At 38.4% G+C, this 7,500-nt stretch overlaps 1 protein-coding gene across 1 annotated transcript in view; it reads left to right on the top strand.

The window, feature by feature from the left end:
* The first annotated feature begins 5,209 nt into the window (after positions 1 to 5,209).
* LOC119598649 (gastrin/cholecystokinin type B receptor-like) overlaps positions 5,210 to 7,500 on the top strand; it is a 290,096-nt gene continuing 287,805 nt past the window's right edge. Inside the window, exon 1 of the mRNA XM_037948348.1 lies at positions 5,210 to 5,519. The gene's annotated coding sequence lies outside the window, so the exon portion shown is untranslated. The remainder of the gene's footprint in view (positions 5,520 to 7,500) is intronic.

Genomic DNA, 7,500 nt, shown 5'->3' with positions numbered 1-7,500 from the left:
TGCTCAGAGTTTACTCAACTAAAACAAAATAATCTGCAATCCCTTGTTACATACATTCCCTTACTTCTGAGTTTGAGGATTAAGTTGTCAGGCGAAGACGAAAGAGCAGAGTCCCAGAGAGGGAGATTGAACTTCGCAATTTCGTGTCCAAGCGGCGGGGATTCTTTTCAGGTGCGAGTGTCGCCGATTGAAGCCAGAGTCTGCTATGCACAGCAAGGCGAAGGAATCTTGCTCTTCCCCTTCTCATATATGTTTATATATATATATATATATATATATATATATATATATATATATATATATATATATATATACATACACATATATACACATACATACATATATATATATATATATATATATATATATATATATATATATATATATATATATATATATATAGAGAGAGAGAGAGAGAGAGAGAGAGAGAGAGAGAGAGAGAGGGGAGAGAGAGAGAGAGATAGAGAGAGAGGGAGAGAGATAGAGAGAGAGAGTGTGATATATATATATATATATATATATATATATATATATATATATATATATATATATATATATATATATATATATATATATATATATATATAGAGAGAGAGAGAGAGAGAAAAGAGAGAGAGAGAGAGAGAGAGAGAGAGAGAGTGAGAGTGACAGAGAGATACACACACACACACACACACAAATATGTATATATATATATATATATATATATATATATATATATATTATATATATGTATATATATATATATATATATATATATATATATATATATATATATATATATATATATATATATATATATATTACTCCTGGGCAAGAGCATAAACTTCATCCGGCAGTGGGGTTCTGGTCCTGAGGAGTCTGGCGCCACCTCTTAGCCACTATTGCTCCCAGGTCCACTTCGAGCTTGAGTGGAACACCTGTGAGGGTCCCATCTATGGCGAATTTCAAAAGAATGTCGCTTTTGAGAAAAACACCAAACATAAAATGTTTCTTTATATCTGCACTATAATGGTTGATTTTATTAGTGCATTAGGGACGCCACACAATCATTGCTCCGTAACTAAGTCCCTGATAAATCATGTATATCTCACCGTTTGAATGTATCATATGTGTATAATACATATGTGCATTAGAGGTTTGTCATAGGAAACAATATATTTAATGCCAGTTTCATTTCCTCAGCTACAAAATGCTCTTCTGGAAGTCCCATAGTAAGATAATTTGAAATATTTTCTTCGTGATGTAAGATATGATAAATACGTTCATATATATGCATATATATATATATATATATATATATATATATATATATATATATATACACATATATATTTATATATGCATATATATTATATACATATATATGTGTCTATATATATATATATATATATATATATATATATATATATATATATATATATATATATATATATATCTCTATATATGTATACACACATATTCACATATATATATGCATATATATGCAAATATTTATGTATACATATGTAAATATTTATGTATATAAATGCAAATATATATGTATATAAGTGTGTGTGTGTGTTTGTGTGTGTGAGTGTGTGTATGTGTGTGTGTATGTGTGTGTTTATGTGTGTGTGCATGCGTGTTTGTCTGTATATGCGTGTTTGTCTGTATATGTGTGTGTGCATATGCACACACACACACACACACACACACACACACACACACACACACACACACACACACACACACACACACACACACACACACACACACACACACACACACACACACGGCGCTAAATTAACTATTGTCCTCCTTGCACCCGCCCACACTTTACATATGAGTTGCCTTCTTTCAAATTCAAGGCACACACAAAACTCAACGCACACTTCTCGCTGCCAAGCATTGTTTTACGACACAACAGACAAACTGACACGCTACGATCAGACCTAAGTGAAACATACCCTAATCTCACACCTTTTTCCCTTTCTTTAACAATTCCTGAATTGGTGTAATGTTTTTGTACTGGTGTTCTTTTTCTATTGATCTTTGTTCTCATCACATTGCACATTATATTTGATATTCTCTCTCAAATCAAATAATGCAATTTTGTTCAGTCATTGATATGTTCGGTTATTCCCGTGTATATTTTTCATGTTAATTGTTTTCAATGTATTTATCATGATAATTCCTTCCCTGTATATGTTTCTGTGCTCTTCAGGTTTCGGTTGATATGTAACATGTAACTAGCAGGTGGTAATCCATTTTAATGAGTGCACTGCAGACGCCTTGCCTCTAATGAATTTACATAGTTATACACCGAATTTAATTTTCAGTCCGGTTCACGGCCGTAAGCGAAGAGGAATTTTGCGTCCCGCTGTTCCGGTTGCTATCTGTCATGTAACTAACTGATGGAGTTCATTCTGTTGCAGAAAAGGACATTGCACTGCAGACACAATGTTTTATATAGTTATTATCGCCGTAAGATGGATTTTAAGCCAGGCTCACGACCGTAAATAAAGGAACCTGCGTCCCTCCGCACCGAGAAGTTACGGACACGAGTACAATACGATAAATAAGACTGGAAACGTCCGAGTTCAGGCCCAGGTGCCTCTAGGTGTCCGAGGCATAAGTACATGCCTATTAAACCCGAAGATTTAGAATTCTTGCTTATTATTTCTTCTTTCTACAATATGATGGTGCTCCACTGATCTCGCTAATCCTAACAATTCCCACCTCATGTGACACGTTACCCTTTTTGTGACAAGTTGCTCTTATCACGCTCTCACTCTTCTGGCATCTTAGTAAGGGATTGACAAGTATATCATTATCCTCCTCCTTAGCCCTTCTACTGGCTTAGGAGGAGGATAATGGTACACTTATATATCAGACTCTTAAGACGATGTGGCCTTCCCTGCCAAGGTGACCAACCTTGTTACTGAATGTTACACCTGACTGCGAAACCTCCGTTACACCGCTATTCTGGCGACCCTAGCGACCATTGGATCCCCAGGAACCATTTGTAGATGCCTAGCAGAGCATGTATCCCGACGCGCCTACTGCACTGTTTCAGATGTTTCAGACGGCTCGAGGACGAACCTTGTACGTGGCCGAGCGATGTAAACAATACTTACTAAAGCCGGATGGTACGCCTCACACCTCTGTCCCAAGCAGCTGCCTTCCAGTAGCAAGATCCTCCTTGAGTGGACGCAGGTATCCCCACTACTTTCACTGCGGGCGGAAGCGAGCGCCTGTCCACGAGGGACGCCGTCGCATAAAAGATGTATCGTAACACAGAGGGAGAGAGACAACAGGTATACAAAGACACACAGGGTCTATGCTCACCTCCACCACGTCCTTGAGCCAGGGCAGACGGGGGTCTCTTGGGGTCTCACACCTATCTTCCATATTAAACCCACAAGGAAAGACCCCTTTCATTCAGCTGCGCTGGGACCACTCCCGTCTCACTGATATCTGGTGACTGTGGTCTCCCCTTCACAACACACACACACACATATATACATATATGTATACATAAATACACACACACACACACACACACACACACACACACACAAACACACACACACATATATCTGTGTGTGTGTGTGTGAGTGTGTGTGTGTGTGTGTGTGTGTGTGTGTACGTATTTATATATATAGATAAATAAATAAATAAATATATAAATATATATATATATATATATGTATATATATATATATGTATATATATATATATATATATATATATATATATATATATATATATATATATATATATATATATATTTTTTTTTTTTTTTTTTTTTTTTTTTTTTATGTCTTAATGTTTAAGTACACATATAGACACACACACACATACATACATGTAGTCATCACTCGATAAAAAAGGATTTCCTGAGCACAAGTAGCTTATCAGGCAGTTGATAAGCTCAAAGCAAACACAACCTATTAGTATATGATGTCGAGGCAAGAGAGTTTAAGGCACCGATCCTCCGTTATTGCAATTGTGGCCAAGAATTTAGGTCTATTTCACTTTGATTTAGAGCTGCTGAGTGGACTTTGTAAGCATATAATGTCCATTTAAAGGCACAAACACATAAACGTACACCCACCCGTATATACACACACAAACACAAAACAAACACACTCACAAATTATTGATTATCTCGCTTCGGTTTTCTTCTCCTTCCCTTCTGTCTGTCTCTGTCTCTGTCTCTTATTCTCTCTCACTCTCTCTATGTCTCCCTCCCTCCCTCTCTCTTTCCTTATTCATAATCTCTTTTCTACCCTCCCTTTCTCTCTTCTTTATTTTTTTCTCTCGTTCCCCTTTCGCTATCTCTATTCTTCTTCATCTTCTCTTCCCCTCCTTCCTTTTCTCTCTTCTCCATTGTCTTCTCTCCTTCCCCCCTTCTCTTCTATTTTTCTTCTCTCCCCCTCTCTCTCCTTCTCACTCTCTCTACTCTTTCTTCTCTCCCACCCTTCTCTCTCTCTCTATCTCCTTCCCCCCTCTTTTCTTATTCTCCTTATTCTTTTTGATTCCTTATCTTTTATTATTAATTCATTTATTTATATATTTATTTACTTCTTTGTAAATCCAAGAAGGTAATATCCGGCCACATTTCTCCCTTCACCTAAGATCAATTATCTGTCGGTTCGAAGTAGCAGACTAACATTGAAAAGCAAAATGCCCTTAAGGCGTTTGGACAGCTGTGGTAGTCCATGCCAGTTTGAAATATGCTACGCCACCTGTTGAGTGTTTTTTCATTTCCTATCTCTTTTTTCTCTCTCTTTTTTTTCGAGAGTGATATGAGTAGTGAGAGATGGAAAGGAACAGAGGGAGTGAAAGAAATGAAAGATTGAACGAGATAAAAATAGGTACACAGTTGATGGATGGGTATTTCGACATAAATGTTGAGACTTACCGAGCAAGCGAGAGAGAGGGAGGGAGGAAGCGAGAGAGAGAGAGAGAGAGGAGAGAGAGAGAGAGAGAGAGAGAGAGAGAGAGAGAGAGAGAGAGAGAGAGAGAGAGAGAGAGAGAGAGAGAGAGAGAGAGTGAGAGAGAGAGAGAGAGTGAGAGAGTGAGAGAGCGAGAGAGCCAAACAGACAGACAGACAGAGACAAACAGACAGACAAATAGACATACAGAGAGACAGAAAAAAGAAAGAGAGAAAGAGGAATAGGAAGAGCACAAAAAACTAAAGAGCGAGAGAGGAAAGATTTAGTAGCACCCGTAAGTGCCATGAGCGGTATCAGCTAATCCCGAACACACGTTTTACAACTGTTTACTGCCCCGCTAAACGACCTGGCCAAGACACAGCGGAAAGGCCTCGTCGCTCTTCAGTATGTGGTAAGAGTGTGCTCTGAGGAGACATACATCAGCCTCGTTCCTTGTAAATCTTTATGGTGTGATAAGAACGAAAATATCTACGGTGTGATTTTATAATGTGATATGGCGTAGTTGGTGGTGCATGGTGTGTTTGAAGGGTGTCCATTTCGTGTTGGGATTTTATTTCATGAAGTCGTCAGTTTGAGGTAAGTGTTTGATTCTCTTTCTCTTTTGTTTTTTTTTCTTATTTTTTTCCTTCTTTTCTTCTCTCGTATTTTATTTCAGTGCCTCTCCTCTTCTTCATCCTCCTCCTCATCCTCTTCTTCCTCTTCGTCTTTTTCCTTTGCCTCTATTAATAAAAAAAAGCTAAATAAAAGAAAAGGCGTAGATAAGATAACTCCTTGGATATAGATAATAATTTGGTCACGTAAACAAAATACCATCCACATGCATAACAGTTCTATAGGGAGATCAAGGCAACAGCGGCAGAAGACCGTGATAAGACAAATAAACTCGAGAGAGAGAGAGAGAGAGAGAGAGAGAGAGAGAGAGAGAGAGAGAGAGAGAGAGAGAGAGAGAGAGAGAGAGAGAGAGAGAGAGAGAGAGAGAGAGAGAGAGAGAGAGAGAGAGAGAGAGAGAGAGAGAGAAGAGGAGAGAGAAGAGAGAGAGAGAGAGAGAGAGAGAGAGAGAGAAAGAGAGAGAGAGGAGAGAGAGAGGATGAGAGAGAGAGAGAGAGAGGAGAGGAGAGAGAGAGAAGAGAGAGAGAGAGAGAGAGAGAGAGAGAGAGAGAGAGCGAGAGAGAGAGAGAGAGAGTGAGAGTGAAGATGAGAATGAGAATGGGTGGGAGTGAAAATGAGAAAGAGAAAAAAAAGCCTATAGACAAAGGCAAAGACAAAGCTAAAGAAAGATAAAGATAAAGAGAAACAGAAAGAGGAATAGAGAAAGCGAAAAAGACTGGAGAGAGACACACGCACAAAAAAAGCGTAGGCAAACAAACAAAATTGTTTTTGTGTTATACTGATTTATATATATATATATATATATATATATATATATATATATATATATATATATATATATATATATATATATATATATATGTGTATATAATATATATATATATATATATATATATATATATATATATATAAAGTTATTGTATATTGTATAGAATATACTTAACAGTCTGAGCAAATGTTATATTCATTTTCAGCATTACTAGCACATCATCTATTATCATGAACACCAAAATTTCGTAATTGCATTTTTTTTTCTTAAATGGATCTGCAACCTTAAGCAACATTGACCGTCATCTTGCGTACATATTGAATTCCACGATTTGTTTAACTGAGCCGAGTGTGTATAAACAAACACGAAACCAGACTTTGAATGGAATGGCAGCCAGCAAGAATAAACAGTGAGAGAGAGGAAGACGGAGAGGGAGTGGGAGAGGGAGAGGGAGAGGGAGAGGAGTGGGAGAGGGAGAGGGAGAGGGAGAGGGAGAGGGAGAGGGAGAGGGAGAGGGAGAGGGAGTGAGAGAGGGAGAGGGAGAGGGAGAGACAAAGGGAGAAGGAGAGGGAGTGGGAGAAGGAGAGGGAGAGGGAGAGGGAGAGCAGAGGGAGAGGGAGAGGGAGAGGGAGAAGGAGAGGGAGAGACAAAGGGAGAAGGAGAGAAAGAGGGAGAGAGAGAGACAAAGGAAGAGGGAGAGGGAGAGGGAGAGATAGAGTGCGAGGGTGAAGATGAGAGTGAGGGCAAGGGAGAGGGAGAAGGAGAAGGGGAAAGGGGAAAGAGGAAAAGAAAGAAAAAGAGAAAGAGAAAAGGAGAAGGCGAAGAAGAAAGAAAATGATAAGAAAAATGATAAGGAAAATGATAAGGAAAATGATAAGGAAAATGATATGGAATATAGGGAGGAAAAGGAGATGGAGAAGGAAAAGGGGAAGGAGAAGGAGATGGAGAAGGAAAAGAAGGAAAAGGGGAAGGAGAAGGAGATGGAGAAGGAAAAGGAAAAGGAAAAGGAGAAGGAGAAGGAGAAGGAGAAGGAGAAGGAAGAGGAAAAGGAGGAGGTGGTAGTGGTGGAGGAGGAGGAGGAGGAGGAGAAGAAGAAGAAGAAGAAGAAGAAGAAGAAGAAGAAGAAGAAGAAGAAGAAGAAGAAGAAGAAGAAGAAGAAGAAGAAGAAGAAGGAGAGAG

Source organism: Penaeus monodon, chromosome 41 (genome assembly GCF_015228065.2).
Source record: "Penaeus monodon isolate SGIC_2016 chromosome 41, NSTDA_Pmon_1, whole genome shotgun sequence".
In the NCBI taxonomy this organism is placed as follows: domain Eukaryota; kingdom Metazoa; phylum Arthropoda; class Malacostraca; order Decapoda; family Penaeidae; genus Penaeus; species Penaeus monodon.
Note: the sequence above shows the minus strand (reverse complement) of the source record. Positions and strands in the feature narration are given on the sequence as shown.